The 23,666-nt window shown below is 40.1% G+C and overlaps 1 protein-coding gene, 1 non-coding gene and 1 pseudogene across 10 annotated transcripts in view; 2 read left to right on the forward strand and 1 right to left on the reverse strand.

Annotated features, from left to right (window-relative positions):
- dmd (dystrophin) overlaps positions 1-23,666 on the reverse strand; it is a 1,714,977-nt gene that overhangs the window by 609,590 nt on the left and 1,081,721 nt on the right. The gene's annotated exons all lie outside the window — the stretch shown is intronic.
- LOC145353544 (U2 spliceosomal RNA) lies at positions 15,996-16,147 on the forward strand (annotated as a pseudogene).
- Positions 16,377-16,568, forward strand: LOC145353561 (U2 spliceosomal RNA). Its single transcript, XR_013888732.1, has one exon. It is a non-coding gene; the product is annotated as a U2 spliceosomal RNA (small nuclear RNA).

Consider the following 23,666-nt stretch of genomic DNA (forward strand, 5'->3'; position numbering starts at 1 on the left):
ACAACCCATCAGGTTACTATTATTTTTGTTTAGTCAGGATCCATGTAAGGAAAATAAATACAGTACTTTCCATGTTTATCAATAATTAACTTAGCAAAGCAAATGCAAATGATTATGGAATGTGAACTGCAATTTGCATCAAGTACAAATCAATTTCTCATGATATTTTACACTTATTTTGTGCCAGAGACTGGTCCCACAAACAGCACTGGCACATCTCCACATCATGTCGAGTTCCTCCATTTGCAGGCCTTCAAGGATGTTCTTAAAATTAAGCTTTTTTGGGGCAAGGACATTCATCAGCAGCTTTTAAATAGATAACATGTATTTCATTTATTCAGAAACTGACAACAATTTTAAGTTTTCTTGTTTTAAGTCATTCCACTTTGTCATGGATATAATGGGGATGGTATGTACACTTAGCTTAGGGATTTTCACTTCAGCATCATTTCATGCTTCGGGCTGATGTAATGTCATACAATCAGCTTCTGCTGCTCCCCAATCCTTCTGCTGGCTACCTCTCCCACACATTAGCCCACCCATTGCACTTGCAGTTCCTCTGGAAGGTCGGCAGCAGGAAGGGTCAGGCAGCAGGAAGTTGAAAAAGTTAACATATTACTTTTACATATTTAAGTTTATTTTATTATAAAACTAATTTCATTTGAGCGTAGAAATATGTCATTGGTTTTTTAAAACTTTATTTTGTGGTGTGCATGATATATAGCTGCATAAAATCAGTCAGCTTACTGTAATGATCTGTTGTAGATTGCAGCTGCATAATAAATTGGATGGTGCACCACTGGAACCCTTAATGATAGGCAGGTTAAAGAATGAAAATATTTTGGTAGGGTAAGAAGTCTCTGACTTTTAATGTATTATTTTGTTGATTATCAAGTGCTGATCATATTGAAGGCAGAATCAACTTAGAACAACTACTAAGGAAAGAGTCAAACATTGATCAATCTAGGGTGCAACATTTTCACTGTTGGTGTAAAATAATCATAATGGCCGAAATTCTTCAACCTCGCCTGGAGCTGGAATCATCTGGCCCTGCTGATGTGAACGGAGATTTGGCCGTGAGCCAAATTCGCCGTTCTCACTGGTAGTGGTAGTGGGGCACACAAGACCAGAGAATAATTCCTCCCAGTCAGCCATCCCAATTATATCATTGGACAGTCTCAGTTTAAGCATAGATTTAAAAAGTTACTAACTGTCTGCTTAAGATTAAAAAACATTCTCAATAAAAAATGGCTAAAATGCTTACCTAAAAAGCATTACTTAATTAATTTAGTTATGCTTCAGTTTCACAAATTTCCATGTAAGCTTACACTTTCCAGTCTCTGAAGCCAGCTAACAGAACAATGGGAACACATCACCAAACCCATGGCAAAAAGTTTCTGCCTATGTGTACATTGTAATCACCTCAACAGCCCTGTTTTACACATCTCCGTACAGCAGAATAACAGCAAACTGTTAATCTATCACTCATACAAACAAAATGATTCCAGCATTAAAACAACTCTGCCATTTTTTAGTGTACTTATCATGTTGGCAGTAGTCACCTGGGAGTAGACCAATGTTGGTCAGGGGCTGAAAAGGGGCAGCTGAAGTCTGCAAACCCTACTTGAACTGCAGTAATCTGAAGCTTGAAACTGGTTTGAACTGGTTAAGTTTACTTAGTTACGAAGAAAATATTTTAAGGCATAAACCCTTATTTAGCCAGAAGGTAATGAGGTAATGCTACAAAGGACCTTGGGCTAGGGCCAGTGAGGGAAAAATACAAAATAAGCAAGGAAGTTTGAACCAACAATGAAGCATATCTTAGAGGAGGTAAGGAACAGGATAAAGAATGGAGTTTCAGAACCAGCTGTAGCAAAACTCCAGAGACTAACCAAGCAGAAGAGGAAAACCCTACATCAGAAGACGTGGAGATGTCATTCAAAGGGAAAAGAGATGCCTGACCAGCATAGCTCTTTTTCTTCAGTAATATCTCTCATATTCTGTGATTACTCAGGAATTGCCATGGAAACCAATGGGGGTGCATTTTAGACTGAATAGTTTTGATACAAACTGCACGCTTATGTTCTAACGAGACCTATGATTTACATGTATACTGTCTAACAAGATAATAAAGTGAATTACTAATAGAGACAGGACTGCCTCCTCTTCTCTTTGTACCGAGCTGATAATCATTGCCGGTAATATGTGGACAACACCCAACATCAGAAAAGGAGTACAAGCAGATGTATGTACACCAAAAGCTATCTGCGAGAACTGGTCTTGCTTCAGTGAGGATAGGCCTTGATTATTAAAATGCAAAGCAATTTGTGAAAAGCCCAACAAAAATATAACCGAATACTATTGTTGTTTTTCTGCTTCGAAAGAGCATAGCAGTCAACTCCAAGTTAATGAAACTTGATCTCTCAAAGAGTAGATTACGAAAAAAGAACTCCACTTGTTTACAGTCTTTCTGCTGTCATCTCTCTACCTCCTATTTCCTCTGGATGCCTTTGTAAAACTTTCCATCTCTTATTTTGTATGTATTATTCCTACTATCTGTCTTTTTGCATATATGGCACACACTTTCTGTAAACAATTATTTTGGATGTGCACATGATCGAAAAGAACCACAAATGACAAATGAGAACATCATGCATGTTTGGCTTTCTATAAATCTTCCTCAGTCACTCTTTCTGAACTCGGAACTTAGTCTGTCTCTTACATATCTTCTTTTTCCCTTCTGTTCTTATTTTCTTGATAGATTATAAAATTTTGCTTGGTCTGAAAAATCCTTATGCTGGCAAGTTGTATCAAGTAAATTACTGATTTAATGTAATTTCAGTGGATTGAAGCAACATTGCCAAATAAATACATGCCCATGACATGCAAATGTGGGAAAGTGCATGGACACCAAAGCAACCGGAAATTGCATCCTTATTACGAGTGCAACTTTAAACTTCAATAATCCGGGATGTGCATATGATGGAAACAAACTAAATGGCAACAAAAATATGATTCATAAACTTGCTTTAATGTTAATTGCTGTTAGTGTTGCTAACACTGTTAATTTCTTTTTCATTTGATCTCACTGAAGTTGAAGAAAAGTGAAACTGTGTGATTTGACAAACAGAACATTAAAAACAACTGGATGACTGATGTTCTCATTTGACATTTATAATTTTCTTCCATCATGTGCTCATCCTTTAAAGCTGTACAAGAATTTTATGATCACCCTATACAGAAGTAACAATCAGAAAATTATGATATAGCACCTCCTCTTTGTCTCAATTAATGGCAAGTCATGACTTTGAGACACTAAAGTTGCACCACTCATCAACATTGCAATGATGTGATTCTTTTTGAAAATGGTCCCATGCACCGTAGTGATAAAGTACAGAATTTTTGCATTGTCAATTAGAAGAATAAGTTAGTTCCCTTTTATCTTTACCTTTTTTCCAAAAGTAAAACACATCAAAAGATTAATTGTACACTGTGGATCTCAATGCCACTGTTGGAATTTTGCCTATAATCAAATACCTTAATCACTTTGTATGTGACAGACACTTCTCCCTGTGCTTTGCTTTCCATTCTATTCTATTCATAGTCTCATAAAAATGCACAGGCTCAATACAAATGACAGAGAAGCTTGGGAAAAAAAAAACAAGCACAGTGCAATAAATATTCCACTGTGGTGCTTCTTGAGCCAAACGATTAGAAACGAAAGCTCAGTAAATTAACTGCCATTTTATTTGTACAACTTTACTCAAGACAGCTTCATCTCATGCCCAAACCTAATGGTACCTTGTAATTCATTACTTGCTACATCTTTAGTAACACTTCCTTACAGTGGAATAGTGCTAGTTTGGTTTGACCAATTTATCATGCTGAAAGTAAGATGGTCTTCTTTGTCACTCTACATATTTCAAGGTTTCCTACTTTGTGATTGTCACTTCCATGATGGTAAATGAACAGAGTTCTTGGTGACTAGGAAATACAAATAAATTTCAACAAAATCAACATTTTATAGTCGTATATTTCAAGCTTTAGCCAAACAGTATTCTGTTGTTTGAGTTTCCTTTGGAAAAATACAACAGAAATATATGACTTCAAAAGCAATTATTCATGGTTTGAATGCTAATAAATTTCAAGCATTGGAAGGTAATACAGAATGTATATAAAAACATGCACCACACAAATAAACACTTTGGGCCCAATGTTGTTTGCAGTGGTTGGGGATGGTAACAATACAGTGCATAAGATCTTGGGGAAACAAATCCATGTTCCTACACTCAGGCCTCTGATTTTAAATAATAAATCGGGGCCATATTACATCAAATGCAATCTACATATTTAAAAAGAGTACACTAATGCAGTCCTCATTCATCTACTCAAAAGTGAAGTTAAGATCATAACATGGCAAAGAGGCAAAGGGTTCAGACAAATTATGTAATTGCCTCATATTAACTCTCTATCCCCTCCCCCCTGCACCTACTTACTGCCAGGCGGGGGAAGTTTAAATCAGGGCCATACAATTCAGGGCAGTGAAAATGAGTTTGTTCTTCAGAAAGGTGTTCAATTATGATACGATTTTGGTGGAGCTCTGGATGAAAGGACTCAAACGATTGACCTCACAGACTTCCCATGTCAGTTTACAGACAAGGAATTGTCACAGAAGTCTAACTGCCAGAACTGCAGAAAGCTATTGAGAGGAGAAGCAAAAAAAGAGGGAGAATGGCAAGAATGCAGGGATTGGAAATCATGAGAACATAAGGTAAAGAATAGAGATTAGCTTTATTTTCCCCCTGACTGTGTCATAAAGGGTGGAGTTGGGGGACTGGAGGAGCATGAAGTTGTCTGGCAATGTTCTTCGGCATTGACTTCAGGAGCAGGAGGAGACAGCTCACCACACAGAAGTAAAATATATTTTAAACTTTTTTCATGGTGATCTCCAACAGTACCCTTGAGTCTACATTTTAGTCCACATGTAGATTTTATCATCTTTAATGCAGCTGAGATGACTATCTGCAGGCAGTCCCAAAATCTGCAATTTTGGGAAGGAATCTTATCACATTAGTCCCCTCGTTCCTAATGCAATATGATACTGGAATGCTATATTTCAATCTTTAAAAAGAAGCCTTTATCAAATTATTCTCTAACTCCATTCATTCATATCTTTCAATTCTGAAACAGTGGCTGTCTGCTTCACAGATGCTGTTTAACCTGGATTTGCTTTCAGGTTAAACAGCTTCTTTTGTATCCTTCTTTATTTTACTTTTTTACTACTGCTCTTTACAGCTGATAGTTCATAATTTGTTTTTGGTAAAAAAACACAAATGATTTGATTTTTTTCCCTTATGCAGCAAGAATGTGATGTAAATAAATAGACAATGAAAAGCATAGAGCTGCAGGATCTGACGCTATGATTTGAGTTAAAGTAATACCAGGTTTCTCAGCAACAAGTAACTGGGAAATGACCCATAAGCTCTCTATCAAATTGAAATCATTTTGAAAATAATCTTTTTAAAATTGGAAAAGCAAAGAAATGATCCTTCCCCTCAAATCTAATTCAACATCTTGGAACTGTGCTAGCACATAGTAATCCGTACATGATAGCTTAGCTCGGTTGTCTGCAATCTCACCTCCAAGGTTTACGGTTCAACCTTACTTCAGGTTCTGAACACATAATCTAAGCTGGCATTTCAGTGCAGTTCTGAGAATATTGCACTGCTGAAGGTGCACAGTGAAACATTAAATCAAGGCAAAGTATTTTACAAATTTTCAAATTTACCGGTTTGCCTGGCGCATTCTCCAACAAAATAAAGTGGTATTAGTCCAATTCCCATAACTAATTGAAGTGCCTTATTTCTGATCTGGGCAGTACATTTTTCTCTTTTGCACATGGGCTTCATGAATCTCTCTAAATGCAGACTGACTAAACAGGATTTCTTTGGCCAATAGAGGTAGGCGGGTGGGTAAATTCATGCCGTCAGCCAATGTGCTGGCACCATCCAGCCTCCGAGCCATTATTCTGGAGACCAATTCAGAATGGAATGGCTCCCCACCTGTGAGTGAAAGGTGGCTTGTCATGATTATTTATCAGCCAATTAAGGCTTGTTGTCTGTGGCTGTCTGCAATTTCCCAGGCTGAGGACCTCCATTTGACATCAGTATTGGGGTTTTAACCCCATATTCAAATCCAGCCCATGGCCAAACACAAATAATTAAGTACCTTTATTTTACAACACACAAACATGTAGTGCAAGTTACAATTCAATTTGTAAAAATGGTTCACATGTAATGATGCAGAATAATAAACATGCCATACTTCTCCACATCAAAGGATCACCTTCCTTGATTTAAACAGAATGACACCAAATGATCTATAAGCATCTCCAGCCTCAATTTCACTGAAAGCCTTTTGCAGATTTTACTTTAAAAACCTAATTCTCTCCATATGCCTCGAACCTATTGTTTATGTTTCTCTGTTGACAGCCAGAATAGTATGAAAGGCTTTCCCTGGCAGGTTTCTCAATCGCTACATCAGAGAAAGGTAGTTCATTTGCCTCCTGCATTTCGAACGTCAATTTGAGTACAGGATGGAGCCCATTAAGACATATATGGAAATTTATCACATGCAGCTGCAGATTTAAAATATTTGATAGATAAAGCAATAGAGGGCTATGAGGAAATGGCACAGAAAAGGAGTTGAGGACAGCGCAGTTCAGCCATGATCATATTGAATGATGGGGCAGGCTTGAAGGGCATGGTAGCCTACTTCTGCTTCTATTTCTTGTGTTCTTAAATGTAACAAACGTGTCATTCACATATCAAAAATATGCAAAGGGTAGGATGTTAAGTGTCATTCCGTTGTAGACATGTTTCTCAATGGAACTCAACAAATACATTTATAAGAGCTACACCTAGAGGGAATCCCATAGCAACACCATCTGTTTGGGCATACATGATGTTGTTAAAATTGAACTCAACTGCTCGAGTTACTGAGTTCATCAGTTCGATGAATGCTGATTCACACAAAGGTGACAGGTCTAGATTACCACAATATAGTGCTGCAGCACAAATATTTATGGCTTCCTGAAAGGGAACATGGGTGAATAGGCTGGCAATGTCAAATGAGACATGGAAACAGCACTGCTATTGATATGCAAGTTCAGTATGGTCTTCACAAATGGAAGACTTATTCAATGCTGGTTGTAACAATTTGCCCAACCATTTGATCAATTCACGTTGTGCAGAATTGATTGTACATAAGAGAGTGTAAAGGGATATCACTTTTGTGCGCCACAATGCTTTGCAATTAACCATCAGTCACCATTAACCAATGCATTCTCCATGGAAATACTCTACAAATCATAGTTCATTGCCAACCAAATCAGCACACTCAAACATTATGAATTAATTGATTTCCCTTGCATTGTGTTCTTGCAAAAGTCCTGATGAGTGCAAGACAAAAAACTTCAAAAAACCTCTTTTTACTCAATCTAAGGTGCAGCACTTCAAAAATATTGTGAAACATTTTGGGATATTCTGAGGATGCAATAAACGTGTTTCCTTCCTTAAGGTAGCAGAATGCAACTTACAAAAAAGTGAAAGACTGCAGGATGAACTTTTGTTCTGACTTGGGTCTTCAACACTTGCGTCCTGAAGTGGAACTTTGTCAGGAAAGTGATAACACTTTCAAAGTGATGGCCAACAAGTGACTGGAGAACGAAATTGCTGAAGAGAGCAAGCAGGTTCCGGGAACTATACTCCCAAACAACATTGAGAGAATGGCAGCCTGCCAATGTACTGCACCCTCACCCCCCAAATTCTGGAGATCGGTTATGCTCCAAATGCCAAAAGCTGACTGGAAAGTTCATGTAGCCTTCTGATCATTGGCTGCTGCCCTTTCTGCTTCCTTAATAATGCCCCAGAGACAAAAAGCTGGCAGCTGACCAGCACACTAGCCCAGCCCCTTCACCTTCAAACTTGCCTCTGACAGGTTTCCAAAGTGCAGTCCTCTAGGTGGGAATTGATAAACATCTATTTCTCATGCCCAATTTCCCACTGTTTATCTACTTCACTTGTATTTCAGAAGATGTCCAATTCAAGAAACTCAAGATATTGAAATAGATTAACATTCAATACCACGGCTACATTTCTAAAATCGGAAGTGAAATAACCATTTCAAATAAAAAGAATACGCTATGGAAACCAAGTTGAATAAAAGGACCACTTTCTTTGAGTTATGTAGGATTCATCAATTAGCTCATCACATCTATGATCTGATTTGTGTCTCAGCCATGTACCTCTCTGTAAGTTGGGCAGTTATCACTTGCACATTCCAGACCAGTACAATATGTTGTTGAATAATAACAATAGGAACTGTTGGAAAAACTCAGGTGAGATAGTATCTGTGGAGAAAAAAAAGAGTTAATGTTTCAGGTTGGTGCCTGTTCATCAAACGGTGCTGATGACTTGTTGAGTAATTTCCAGCTTTTGCTCTTTTCATTTTAGATTTCCAGTATGTTGCTTTTGTATAATACTGTTTATTGCTGAAGCTGGTTATATTTTTGGCTTTAACCAATTTTTTTGCAAGCTGTGTATGAGCATCAAGTATGCTGAATGCCTCCTATGCAACATTTTGCCTAAGTGTGGATGATGACATGCCTTCTGCCAACTCAGCTATATCCTGCAACTGCATAATACACGTTTCTGCCTTCCCAATCCACAAGGCAAGAGAATTGGTGCACATGAGTCAGGAATGTCAATAACTCAATACATGGTTCTACTTTAATTGCTTAAATGCAGTAAGAAATCTCACAACACCAGGTTAAAGTAGCTACCAAATAAACCTGCTGGACTTTAACCTGCTGTTGTGAGATTTCTTACTGTGCTTACCCCAGTCCAATGCTAGCATTTCCACATCTTAATTGCTTAAAGACAGCACATCGAAGTGGGAAAGACAAGAACTGGAAAAGGTCTTGACAAGCTGCATTTGTTCTGCTTTTGAGCAGCGTGTCCTCAAAATATAGGGAGATACAATTCAAAAAGAACTAGGAGATGGGGATGTAGACGATGCTTGACCTCAACTCAAGACTGGAAGCATGCTTTCATTCCTTTAGCATCCATCCGATGTCATGCACTTGCCAACACCAGGACTTCAGTTGAAAGCTATATGCCACAATATTATACTGTGGGCATGTTGGAAACATTTTTCTTCCATCTGCTTCATTTGGTATGGTATTGTTCAAGATTTTCGCAGTGCATTAAAGTTTATTTATTAATCACAAATAAGGCTTACATTAACACTGTAATGAAGTTACTGTGAAATTCCCCTAGTCACCACACTCCAGTGCTTGTTCCGGTCAATGCACCTAACCGGCACATCTTTCAGACTGTGGGAGGAAACCGCAGCACCCAAAGGAAACCCACGCAGAAACAGGCAGAATGGGCAAACTCCACACAGAGCCGGGAATTGAACCCAGGTCATTGGCATTATGAAGCAGCAGTGCTAATCACTGTGCCACCGTGCCTGTGTCAACGGTGCATATACAACTATTGTAGGAGATTTAATTTGTAGGAAATTTGAAAGTAAATTAGGAAAAACACAAACCTGATATTTGGATGCCAGCTTTGAAAAGAAAAAGAATGCTTTCTGGGAAAGAGAGAGTTATAAATGAGAACACCTTTTATCTTATGGCAGCCACTAAAGATTCAATAATCCACGTATGATGTACTGATACATGGGTTAGAAATTCCACAGTCCATACATGACAACTTCAGGGATATTTACAATATAGCCCTCTTGCCATTGACTACAATATACTTGCTCTTGCAAATGATGCTTAATAAATCTGTAGATGTGGGCTACAGTATTTTATTGAAGTTTTGCTCATAGGTTCAAAAAGGCTGATGATAATGAAAAGTTCAGCAGCCTGGTAACCACAAGTAGTGTAATACTTGGCCTGCAGTTTGGTTGCAAGTCGTGCTGAAGCATACGACACAACATAGGCATCACATCATTGGTGAGTTTCAATCTTTACATGTTTTGCTGTACCTATCAAGCTAAATAATTATGCTGTAACTGACAGGCGTAGTTGGCAGGATATTGGAAAAAATGTGCCCTCGTCCCAAGAATACATTTGTTCCCAGTCAACCATGCATTTTTTTTCCTTCACTTTGTCCAAGGGGCAAACTTTTATAATGCCTTACATTACTATGCTAACTGATCGTTTCCTTTGCTGCTGTGCTGCAGATCATGAGCAATGATACAATTTTTCAGGTTCTAGCTGACCTTCATAGGCACAGCAGTTTCTGGCGTACAGAGTACTGTGGGCAACATCTGCATTATTCATTTCTATTTTGAAATAACAACTATTAATTGCCATAATTATCCTCTACGGTGACTATAAAGCTAGGGATCATAGATATGTGTAATTGATGATAAAGAACAAGGTGAAGAATAGTTGAGGCATAGGCAGGTAACCAAGGACTGAATATATGATGTCCTGATAAATGGAGTTGGACCATACACTTGTTCTGCCCTTTTCTTTAAAATCTGGGGACAGGAGCAATCTGCTTTTTTCCCGAATGCTCTGAATATTTGTCTTCAAATGACCATCATACAAACCTCGCCTTCTCTTCTGGTTCACCCCCTACTAATTAACACACATTCACAACCTGGGCCACCTCACTTTACAGAATTGAAGGATACAGGTTGCAGACTACATTTATGATTTTAAAATAGAGAACTATGCAAGCTCATGTTACCCACAATGGCTGGTGTGGCTAAAATTGATCTATGGCTCCATCTGAAGAAGTTCGGCAGAGACAGAAAAAATATTTCACCAGATGTCTCAGACTACCACAATTGGTCAGTGAAAACACTATTGTTCAAAAGCAGACAACTGTGAGCCTCCTATCTGAGGGATCAGAGTGAGTGAGGGGAGTTGAACGATCTGAATTAGTCTTAGGGAAATCAGAGCATATGATAATGCTGAAAAAAAGTATAAAATATAACTCCTTAATTTTCAGGCATGTGCATCTCTACATCTTTTGATGTGTAGTAAACACTAGAAATGGCTGAATTGAACTTAGGAAAGGCTATTGAGACTTTTGATAATTAGCAATACTGAGACTGATTAATGAAACAATGGCTAGAGAACAACTATAGTTGTTTTTTTTTCTTTATGCTTTCTTGGAATGTAGATGCCACTGGTGAGTCCAAAATCTATTGTCCATCATTAACTGCCCTTGAACTGAATAACTCCCAGGGCTATTTCTGAGAATAGTTAAGAGTCAAATACATTGCTGTTTAATGTATAGAATGGGAGTGTAATCTTTCCAATTTCATGTTTCTATTTCAAGACTTTGCATAATATGCAGCCCACACCGGCCCTCAAAGGATATAGTATTTTCCTTGTATCAAAAGTAAAGTTACTTTATGTAACATTATTTACTCAACATATGATCAGTCTTTCTTCTACATCTGATTGAAATATTTATTTTTTAAATTGATCTCCTTAGGCATTAATCTAGATAGTCCCTAGGTAATCATCCTGGCAGTTCTCTTCTGCACATTTGCTCAAACCTAATATCAGTCAACGTTTGAAGAAACCAAAAAAGGTTATATACCCAACGTGGATATTTCAAAGCTTTGTTTAAAGAAGAAAGGAAGAACTTGCATATCTTTAATGTCCTCGGCTTATTCCAAAGCAACTCACAATCAAATAATTAATTCTGAAATATAGTTACAATTATTACGTAGCCTAACATAGCAGTCACTTTGCTACAAACAACAATGGGGTGTGACTAACGATCCTGACTTGTGGATGAATGGTGGGCAGACCAATGAGCAACTTACATGTTTTTCAGAAGTGCTATGGTATTTTTTTTACATTTTCTTGAACAAAGGACAGGCCTTTGTTTAATGTATCTCCATTAATGTAGTGCCATTCCTTCGGAACTGCTTGGGAGTTTTAGGCTAGATTATGTGCTTAAATCCTGCTGGAGGGCTTTCAGTGCACAAACCTCTGATTCAGGCAGTGTTGCCACAGAGTCAATTTGAAGTTTGTTTAGCCCAAGTATAGTGATCTCTGCTTTATATTTATAGCTCTAGAATTAAAACCCAAAATCTTATTCGCTTTGCATGACAAACAACATGGTTTTGATAGCTTTTACTTGAAAACGTAGCAATTAACTAATCATCAAGCTCCCTTTTCATAAATGATATAATAGTTTCTATACACATTGTTCATCAGCTTTGCTTTATGAATGAATTGATTAATGCCCTCATGCAGAAAATTGAGGTTGGAAAAGTTAGGACTGTTCCTCTTAGAGAAAAGAAGGTTGAGAGGAGATTTGATAGAGGTATTCAAAATCATGAGGGTTCTGGACAAAATAGATAGGGAGAAATTGTTTCCACTTGTGAAAGGTTTGAGAACAAGAACGCACAGATCTAAATTAGTAAAAGAAGCAATTATGTGTGAGGAGAAACTTTTTGATGCAGAATGAGGTTAGGGTTTGGAATGCAATGCCGGAATGTGTGGTGGAGGCAAGTTCAATTGAAACAGTCAAAAGGGAACTAGGCTCTTATTTGAAAAGGAAACATATGCAGGGTTACTGGGAGAAAGCCAGGGGGGTAATGGTACTAGATGGTTTGCTCATTCAGAAAGCTGGTGCAGACATGATGGGCCAAATAGCCCTCTTCTGTGTCATAGAAATTCTTTGATTCTAACAAATAAAGAAAACAATGGAACAGCAAAGTCACAAAATGGACTCTGTGGAACTCCACCTATGACCATGCCTCACTCCCATTAAAGACAATATCCTGCTGATGGGATTTTAACCAATTACTCCTGTGAAATAATTATCGTTATCCCATTTGATCTAATATTACTTAATAAAGTTGAAGTCAGGGCCGAAAAGAAAGTTCCAAGAAACATGTTAAAAAATGTGAGTGTTATATATTTGACTGGTCATTTAATGTCCTTTTGTCAAGGGGAAGGCAAGAGCAAAATCAAAGATATTAAGAGAACTAATTTATAAGGAATTGAATTTTAAAACCAAGGGCCAAATTATATCTGAGCATACCTTGAGGATTTTATTCCTTCTTTGAGACAAAATGAATAATGCTTTGGTCAAACTTGATAAATTCAGCTTTTTTTTGTGTTTTCATGATGATGAACAGGACAAATGTCCAATGTCAGAATTGGGGAATGTAATAAGCTTGAACTTATGTTGACAGTGGGCATAATAAATCTCAAGTTAATTATTATTATACAGGTCAGGTAAAACACTTTTTATCACTTCCACAATGAGCTAAAAAAAAGAATCAAAATGACACTTCAAATTAATTCAAATTCAACATTTAGCATAGGTTTAATGGACAAAAATAACTCACACGATAAGTTAAAATAAGATTGAGTGAGTCAGACAAACATCAATTATCCTCTACTAATGCTATCAAAAGTGACCACTCTGCTGCTGACACCTTTCAAGTTCTGACTGAGCTAGCCAAAGGTGTAAGTCAGTCAGCAATGCCTGAAGTAATTTCTTGAATAACTATATTTGTACCTAGGGTACTCCCTTGCCAGTATGAACTTCCCAAGGTCTTGGGAAGTCATTGAACCTACCTATATATTTATACATCTAATGAGAATCAGAGCATCAATGTTATAAGGAAATATTCTGCAGAAAAAAGTATTAGCTGAAACTACAATTACCATTGACATACATATCAACTATCTTGTCTACACTTGTGGCTCATTGCTCCTTGCCAATTACAAGCAAGGCAGCAGATTTATGCAAAGACTGTAGGTCAGGTGCTGGCTAAAACATTAACCCATAGGTATAATTCTTTATGTTCTCCCTTTGTATTCTTTCAATGCAAGTCTTTCTTTTTGAGATAATGAGAGACAATGTTTCAAAGGCATGGCACAGCTCCTCAGCACGAAATCATGCACAATGAGTAGATGGGATTTACGCCAGCGTGAAATAGTAATTGAATATACATTGGAGATTTTAATGATGACATTTAGAATTGTACTTCATCTGGGCAAGATTTCAATAACATAAGCAGTTTCTACAAGATCCTGAAAATGTTACTAACTGTTTCATTTTACACAACCCAGCAGCACTTCAGGGTATTAGTGACACATATGTGTTGGTGAACAACAATAACATTATTCTTTCTTGTCTTGAATCGGATGGGACAGCTACACGTTATTTTAGATTTCTGGTCTGACCAGCCTAAGAAGTACTTTTTATCTATTCCCAAAGCACCACATCTGAGATCCGGATTGTCTCCTATGAAGATTTAAGATAGAAGAATGAGGGGAGATCTCATTGAGACGTATAAGATGATGAATGGGATGGATAGGATAGAGGTGGAGAGACTCTTCCCGCTCAAAAAAGACAGTAGGACTAGGGGGCACAGCCTCAAGATAAAGGGGAGGCGGTTTAGAACGGAGTTGAGGAGGAACTTCTTCACTCAAAGGGTGGTGAATCTCTGGAATTCTCTGCCCGTTGAAGTGGTGGAGGCTGCCTCGCTAAATATTTTTAAGAAGCGGGTTGATGGGTTCTTGATAAGAGAGGGGATTAAGGGTTATGGGGAGAGGGCGGGAAAGTGGAACTGAGCCACGACAGATCAGCCATGATCTTATTGAATGGCGGGGCAGGCTCGAAGGGCTAGATGGCCTACTCCTGCTCCTATTTCTTATGTTCTTATGTTCTTATGTTCTTAAACCTGTTTTCTACACCACATGATGCCACATAAAGATGAGCTATTGCACAAACCGACACATTGACTACAGCACTTTATTTCAATTTTTACTGACTTTTCCTTCAAATACACTTCATTCTAATGAAGCACAAACTCATTTCTTCCTTCCTTGAATAGGACTTAATAGAATTTTACACAGATTTCAGCCATGTGATACATCATCAAACAGGAGACACATCAAGGGCCCGATTCTCCCATCCAATGCACACATTTTTTTGGCACATCAGATTGGGAGATGCGCAGGTCAGCCATTTCGTGGGATTCATAGATGCATTCCTGATGCACGCGTGTCTCCCACAGCTGGAGAGCAAGTACAGTCGAGACCATGCTGGAAGCCAGCGGGAAGGTAACTGATTTAAATCTATTTTAAATGTCATTATCGGGCCTGGGACTGAATTCTCTGAGCCTTTTAGCATCTTCCACCCCACCAGGAGTATTTCACTCCGGCAAGGTTTAGAGTAGCTCCCAAAATTAGCGAGACACCCCGCAATCGCCACCCCCCCCCCCAACCCTCCAGGGGTTGGGCGGTGGGTGTGTGGTGCTCCTGGGCAAATGTCCATGCCCAGGTGGCATCTTAGTATTGTCCACTAAGCATTGGGCATTGCCAAGGTGGCAGGGCCTAATGTGGCTGGGGCCGAGGGGCAATCAGTGGGGAGGGGGTCCCACTGCCACTCTGCAGATAAGATCAGTCGGAGCTGGAGGGAGGCTAGCAATTGGGACGGTCTGCAGGGATGTGGTCTGCCAGAGGGATCTGCCTCTGGGGGATGGAGTGGGGGAGTGGGGCTGGAGATTGGTCGTGGAGGGTGTATAGGGGTAATACTGCGAGGGTCCTGGGCTGGCCAGCAATTAAGCTGGCCGGCAAACTGCAGTCTGACAGTCCGTGGCCACTCTGCATGCGCAGCGTTCCAGAACTGTCAGACTCCAGTGTGAACAGGCCCACCCCCTGAGCTTTTAATGATATTCACAATTGTGACTTCTGCAGTGCACAGTTGTGTGGGAGATTCAAGTCTGACCTCCCACTGAAAAAGCAATCGTGAATTACACCAATTCTTCTGCCAATTCAGCACTTAGAATTTTTTTGGGAGAATCGGTCCCCAAATCTCTCGTCTGGAGCGAGATGCTCCAAAATGTCGTCTTGTGATCTGTTGAACCACTGCTACCTGCAATAAATCAGGCACTGACTAATTCAAAACATGCAAATTTTGTGTTTAATTTTGGCTTCTCGGCCTTTTGGCTAAGATCAAGTGTAGTATCTGTGACAGGCTATCGCTTCTCGGCCTTTTGGCTAAGATCAAGTGTAGTATCGACATGCTGCACTTGGTTGAAGTCATTAGGTTACATTTCAGCTTCATTTGAAGCAATTTTTTAAAGCGGCATCTCGGCCATTTGGCTAAGATGCAAATAAGATCAAGCCCTGGAGGAGGAGCTACACCTACTCCAGTCAGTTTGGATCATGTAGATCAAGCCCAGGACAGCAGGTGAGAGCCCTGTCTTGTCAGCTTGGATCGGGAATGTCTCAACTTGTTGGGACTCTGAATTGGGTTTAATTTGACTTGATTGGATTGGAATAAAGTTTAAAAAAAAAATTTTGGCTAACATCTTCTTGGTCTTTTGGCTAAGATCAAGTGTAGTATCAACATGCTGTACTTGGTTGAAGTCATTAGGTTACATTTCAGCTTCATTTGAAGTAATTTTTTAAAGTGGCATCTTGGCCTTTTGGCTAAGATGAAAATGAGATCAAACTTTGGAGGAGGAGCTACACCTACTCCAATCAGCTTGGATCATCTAGATCAAGCCCAAGACAAGAGGTGAGAGCCCTGTTTTGTCATAAGAACATAAGAAATAGGAGCAGGAGAAGGCCATCTAGCCCTTCGAGCCTGCCCCGTCATTCAATAAGATCATGGCTGATCTGAAGTGGATCAGTTCCACTTTCCCGCTTTCTCCCCATAACCCTTAATTCCCTTGTCTATCAAAAACCTATCTACCCGTGACTTAAATATATTTAGCGAGGTAGCCTCCACCACTTCAATGGGCAGAGAATTCCAGAGACTCACCACCCTTTGAGTGAAGAAGTTCCTCCTCAACTCCGAAGCTTAGGTCAGGTTGGATCGGGAACGTCTCAACTTGTTGAGACTCTGAACCGGACTGGATTGGATTGAATTGGAATAGAAACAAAAAAAATGAAGTAACTGATTTGCAAAATGCAGCTTTCCCACTGTCAACCAGATTCTTGAAGAAAACCAGTAGAACTCAGAAAACTGAAGGCAATTCACACACAAGACATGGGCTTTGCAATGTGTTATCAGGTTAACATGTAATAAACTGGCCCAAGACATACATCAACATACTTATATTGTGACAGAAAACAGAAAAATTACACAAGCACACCACTGTACGAAGTTTCAACAACAGTTCCCTCATTTACTCTCGTCCTGTTGTCTAAAGTCTTCCTCTATTCTCAGAGGCCAATTACTGTCATTCCACTCACTATAAAAATGCACAACCTGATGAATGTCACTTTGTGATACGACAACCTGCTCTCTGGGTGGAATTTTCCATTCTGGAAACCAAGTCCGATTGTGAGGGGAAAAGTTGGTGTCATTCCTGATGGATGGTGGGTGAATGAATGAACATACTCTTTTGCTTTTCAGCTCATTAGTTTTGCATTAATGAGAAATTCACCAAATCTATTAGAGGGCAGACAGGAAGTCACCCTGCCCCACCATTATTTCATGGGATCAAATGTCCTGCTGCTATATTTAAATGGCAGCCAAACACTCTAGCCAGGAGCTCTGCACTACTTCCCCAGAACCCCTGCAACCACAGCTCATATTGGAGAAACACATGGATATGAATAATCATATCTCCAAGCCTTAGAAACCGACTTTTGGTCATATCTAGATAAAGGCACCACTGGTGATACGTCCATGGTCGGGCCATTGCACACCTTTGCAGTTGCCCATGTTTGCAAGCTTCTTGACCGAATAGAGGCCCAGCTGCTCAGGCTCTTGCTCACGTGCCCTTATCTAACCGGCAACGTACCCTGCTTGTCCACTGGATGAGAACGATTACTGAAGCAAGGCTACCTTCAGCATTGAGGCCTCACTGGGTGTGAATGGATTGCACTGATACATTAAATCTTTTATACAAGTTTCCCTCCATCTCTAAGTCAGCAGGGAATGCTAAGCTCTTCATCTAGCCTCTTGTCTAGACATGGCATCCCCATCCTTTTTAAGACAAAGGTCATTTTGGAGGGTCAGAGATGGGTCTTTCTCCCATTCAAACTGAATGCATATGAAAGCATTGCTCTTTGACTAGGGTGATGAAGTCAAGTGGCAAAAAGCCTCTCACAGACACTTTTCTGTTTGTCTCCACAACCCCAAAGTTTTGGAGACAGCTATTACCTTGGCAGCATGGAAAGGATAATGGATCCCACCATCAACACCACCAACCTCACCCTCAAAGCCACTACCCACCCTGACTTCCCTGGACACTTTCCCCAACCTCTCCCTCCGACATTCCCCACGTTCCAGGGACACTCCTGTCACTGTTCTTCCATCAGCCTGTTTCCCCTGTTTAGCCTTCACTTGACCCTTCCAGCCCACCTCCATGCATCAACTCCCACACCACCAGCTTTTGTTTGTCTCCCTTGTCCAGTCTTGGTGCAACATTTGCTAACAGCACCAAAGTGAAGTTACGTGAGGCCCCCAAAAGCGGAATGCAACATCTATGGACCTCAAAGATGTGGAAGAGGTGAAGTTCACCAGGTGCATATCTCTTATATACAGTCATGAAACTGTGCATTCCGAAACTTTGCTGGCAGGCAACTTAATTTGGAAGGCAAACTGGTGAGGTGGCCATTTAAAAATCATTTATGAGATGCTAATCCATGCAAAAAGGCCTTCTCAACTTTGTTCATTGGGAAGCTTAACTCACCGAGAAGCTCACTCACCTTGAAAACTGGAAGAACAAAATTACTGCTGTTTATCCCACTGTTGAAAAACAAATCCTTTTGTCTTCTGCCAAATTAAGTGCCACTGCCAACCATGATTCCTGCTGCTAGTGTGAGCAAAAAATTTCTCCTTCTGTCTTCAGGATCAGTTCTTCAAGGGGCTTTTGCAGTGTCCAATCATGAACACAGCAGGCCATTGCACGAATAATATTTTACCACCAGGGTGTCAGGGCATTCTTGAAATACAAACATGGCAGAAGCAGTAAAGTTTGTGCATCAATAGATAACTTTAATTCTTCAATCTCTATAAAATCAATCCAAAAATCCAAGTATAAGATATGCAGTTACCTGCCATTTATTAGCCATTTCAACATACTTGTTTGCCAAGGGCGTCCATGTCCTAACTCTAACTTTCAGCTATATGAATGGAATACCAGGGAAGTAATGGTCTAAAAAAATTCAACCCATGCATCCAGCACTGCTACTTAAGTAAGAAAATTCTGGCTCTTATGTGAACAGTCAATAAAGCAAATCAGTCACAGTTACATACTAAACATTTATTTTTATTCAAAACTCTTGGCAAGAAAAACAGTTACAAAAGGCAAATGTTGTACTTAGTTGAGCCCGCACTCAGTAGGACGGGTTTTACAGCCTTGCTCATCCTGAAACCGTAAAGTCCTGCCCGAGATCACTGGACCTTTTCATTACCCTCCCCTCGCCCGCTCTGATTCCTGTGACAGGCGGGATGTTAAAATCATGGCCATAGCCTCAGAATAATACAGTGGCCAAGATTTTGATGTAATACCAACAGCAAGGCTATGGGCACTAACCTTTTTTACAGGGCAAATCTAAGACCAACGAGTGCATTTAAATGTTATATTCCAGAACTTGCTGTCAGAGGTACTCTGCTCCTCCATAAAATGCAAAAATGTGCACCTTGCTGATAGACTTGGCACCAGAATCATTGTAGTGCATAAACTTAGGCCCTGACACATTGAATTTCCCTGAAGAATGACTGGGAAAATTAGGGCTAGTGCATTCAGAAGTTATTAAAAAGACATATTCAGTGACGATTTAAGATTCACAACCTTTCTAGACATGAACATTTAATTTTATAAGTGTGGAACCTCATTTCCTCAGAGAAAATGCTGCAAATATTTCAAAAATAAAATCATTTCACTATTTTCTCTTTTTCTCTGAATTACTAATCCTTAATCCAATTTGCATGTCCCAATATTAAAATTATAAGGAAACAACAAAATAAATGTAACTTGTTCTTGTCCATTTACAAGGTATAGGTCATGGTTTGGAAGGGGCCCTGAAGAAGTCACACAGAATTGTTTCTCTCTCCATGGATACTGTGAGATTGCTGTGTTTTTCCAGCATTTTCTGTTTTTATTTCAGATTTTCACCTTCTGCAATATTTTGCTTTTACTAAAATTAACTTCTATTTCCTTTTTTTTAACTTCTTAGTTTACAGTCTGCATATCTCAATAGGAATACTTCACTCTGATTGGTTAAAGAGTCCCACACCATTGCTTGTGCTGTGCACGGAAGGCACAGCTGGGCAAGTGCAATAGCACAGTGGTTAGCACTGTTGCCCTACAGCACCCAGGGACCTGGGTTCAGTTTCCATGTCTGGGGTAATTCTCTGCGCAGAGTTTACACATTCTCCCCATATCTGTGCATGGGTTTCCTCCAGGTGCTCTGGTTTCCTCCCACAGTCTAAAAGGTGTGCAGGTCAGGATGATTGGCCATGATCAATTGCCCCTTGGTGTCCAAAGATGTGTAGGTTAGATGGATTTGCCATGGTGAAGGGAGAAGGGAGGGCATAGGTGGGATGCTCTTTCAGAGAGTTGAAGAAGACTCGATGAGCCAAATGGCCTCCTTCTGCACTGTAGGGATTCTTTGGTTCTAGTTGGCAGAAAGCTCTCCTCTGAAGCCTGCAACAAGTCTCTGGGCTACTGTAAACAAGCTGAAGAGTGGAAGCTGCTTCTCGATCATTGGAAGCAAATCTAAGCCTTTTTGCTTCGAATCTGGAACATTTCTCATTCATCAGAAAACAGTGTACTTTTGATTTACCATGTGGGAAAATCTTAACTATTACTAGTAAAATCAACACTGCATTTATATACTGCCTTCTTCAGTAATCAATATCTTTCTTTGCAAATTCAAACAAACACTTGCAAATAAATTACTGGACAAAGTTCCATGATTATGGATTAGATCTTGGTTAAGACTCGGGCAGAAATTGTGAAAGACCAACCAACATGTAGTCCCATTTGAAAAAGAAAGCTTGGCCAATGACAAAGCTCAAAAGAGCCAGGAAGATCTTGCTGGCAGGTGACCTGAGTAACAAACTGAATTGTTTCCTGAGAAAATAAACACACCACTCATAGGTAGCTTTGCATGCACTGTGGGAATGCAGACGCGACAGAAGTTAGGTGCAAGAATGTTTTCAACTGTTTTGATGGTCTGTTGATTCTCAATGGAAGAGCATTCTATATTGGCTATTGCAAGAAGCAAGACACTTTACAGCACATCATGTTAAAAAACGAAGTCAGGCAGCTCCCCAGTAACTCATCGTTATTGTTTGACTGTATCTGAGTGTCTTCAACAGAAAACTGCAATTGTGAAGTCACCAATATAGATGAGATCAAGACCATTATCTCAAATGAACATTTTTACCAGAGTTTAACAAACCGCTTATGATGAGGTCCCATGGTTCACAATGTTTTCTGAAATAGTGCCTTAAATGCCAAAGTAATTTGTTTTTTTTCACAAGATGTGGGTATTGCTGGCTAAGTCAGCATTTTTTGCCTATCTCTAATTGCCCTTGAGAAGATAGTGGTGAACTGCCTTCTTGAAGCATTGCAATCTATATGGTATAGATAAACCACAGTGCTGTCAGGAAGTGAGTTCTAGGATTTTGACTCAGCAACAATGTAGGAACGATGATATAGTTCCAAATCAGGATGGTGCGTAGGTTTGAAGAAAGCTTGCAAGTGATGGTTTTCTCACGTATCTGCTGCCCTTGTCCTTACTGGTGGTAAAGGTCACAGTTTGGAAGGTGCTGATGAAGGAGCTTGGTGGAGTTTCAGCAGTGCATCTTGTAGATGTCACTGTATGCCAGTGGTGGAGGGAATGAATATTTAAGGTGGTGGGTGGGATGTCAATCAAATCAGCTGTTTTGTTCCAATAGTAATGAGCTTCGAGGTACTTGCCATATAATTCTCAGCCTCTGAGCTTCTCTTGTAGCCTTAGTATTTATAAAGCTGATCCAGTTCAGTTTCTGGTCAATGGTAACCCCTAGGATGTCATCAAGGGGAGAAGTCAAGGGGAGATTCTCTCTTGTTGAAGGTGGTCATTATCTGGCACGTGTGTAGCATAGACGTTACTTGCCACTTAACCTCCCAAGCTTGAATGGTTTTGCACTCTTGCTGTATATGTATATGGACGTGAACTGTTCTGAGTATGAGGAATCCTGAATGGTATTAAACATTGTGCAATAATCAGCATTTAACCCCACTTCTGGCCTTATAATGGAGGTGAGATCATTGATGATGAAGCTATAGGCAGTTGTGTCCAGAACCCCATCCAAAGGAACTTCTGCAGTAATGTACTGAGACTGAGATAATAGATCTCCAACAACCACAACCATCTTCATGACAAGTATGATTTCAGCCATAGATGAGATTCCCTGATTCCAATTGACTCCAGTTTTGCTAGCTTCCTTGATGCCACATTCAGTCAAATACTGCCTTGATCACTCTAATCTCTCCTCACTCTAATCACTCCTCAGCTTTTTTAGCCATGTCTGGACCAAGGCTGTGATGTGGTCAGGAGCTGATAGATCCCAAATGGATGGTCAATGAGCAGATTATTGCTGCATGATTTCCTTCTGATTGTTCATTTTCAGATATCAAAGAGCTGCTAACTGGATACAGCAGCCTCATGCTAAAAAGTGAGAATTGGTGCTGACTGCTGAGAAGGAGGCAACTCTTGCTGCAGCTGTATAGGGCATTGGTGAGGCCGCAGCTGGAGTACTGTGTGCAGTTTTGGGCGCCGCACCTGCGCAAGGATATTTTGGCCTTGGAGGGAGTGCAGAGGAGGTTTACTAGGCTGATACCGGAGTTGAGGGGGTTGAGCTATGAGGAGAGGCTGAATAAACTAGGCTTGTACTCGTTAGAGTTTAGAAGAATGAGGGGAGATCTCATTGAGACGTATAAGATGATGAATGGGATGGATAGGATAGAGGTGGAAAGACTCTTCCCGCTCAAAAAAGACAGTAGGACTAGGGGGCACAGCCTCAAGATAAAGGGGGGGCAGTTCAGAACGGAGTTGAGGAGGAACTTCTTCACTCAAAGGGTGGTGAATCTCTGGAATTCTCTGCCCGTTGAAGTGGTGGAGGCTGCCTCGCTAAATATTTTTAAGAAGCGGGTTGATGGGTTTTTGATAAGAGAGGGGATTAAGGGTTATGGGGAGAGGGCGGGAAAGTGGAACTGAGCCACGACAGATCAGCCATGATCTTATTGAATGGCGGGGCAGGCTCGAAGGGCCAGATGGCCTACTCCTGCTCCTATTTCTTATGTTCTTATGTTCTTAACATCACTTGATCTGACACACACACCCAACAGATCAAATATTGACACTGTACAGACCTTACAAGGTTACAAAGAGTCAGAGTCCGCACTTGGTGAGTCAGTGAGTGTAGGTGGGCAGTAAGCAAGCCAGGGAGAAGAGGAAAACTCCTGTGTTAGCTCCCCAGTTGGCAAGAACACAGATAGGATCTGTTGCTGGGGGCTCAGCTGATGGGGTGATATCTAGCAGAACTTTGAGAAACATGCGTGCTAAGATGTTGGTTATGCTGACAGATCTGCCAGCCTCCCTGCCAATGTCGAGGAGAAATCCAACTCCAATTTGGCAGTTGAAG

Source organism: Carcharhinus amblyrhynchos, chromosome 15 (assembly GCF_965287045.1).
Source record: "Carcharhinus amblyrhynchos chromosome 15, sCarAmb.v2.hapA, whole genome shotgun sequence".
Lineage (NCBI taxonomy): Eukaryota > Metazoa > Chordata > Chondrichthyes > Carcharhiniformes > Carcharhinidae > Carcharhinus > Carcharhinus amblyrhynchos.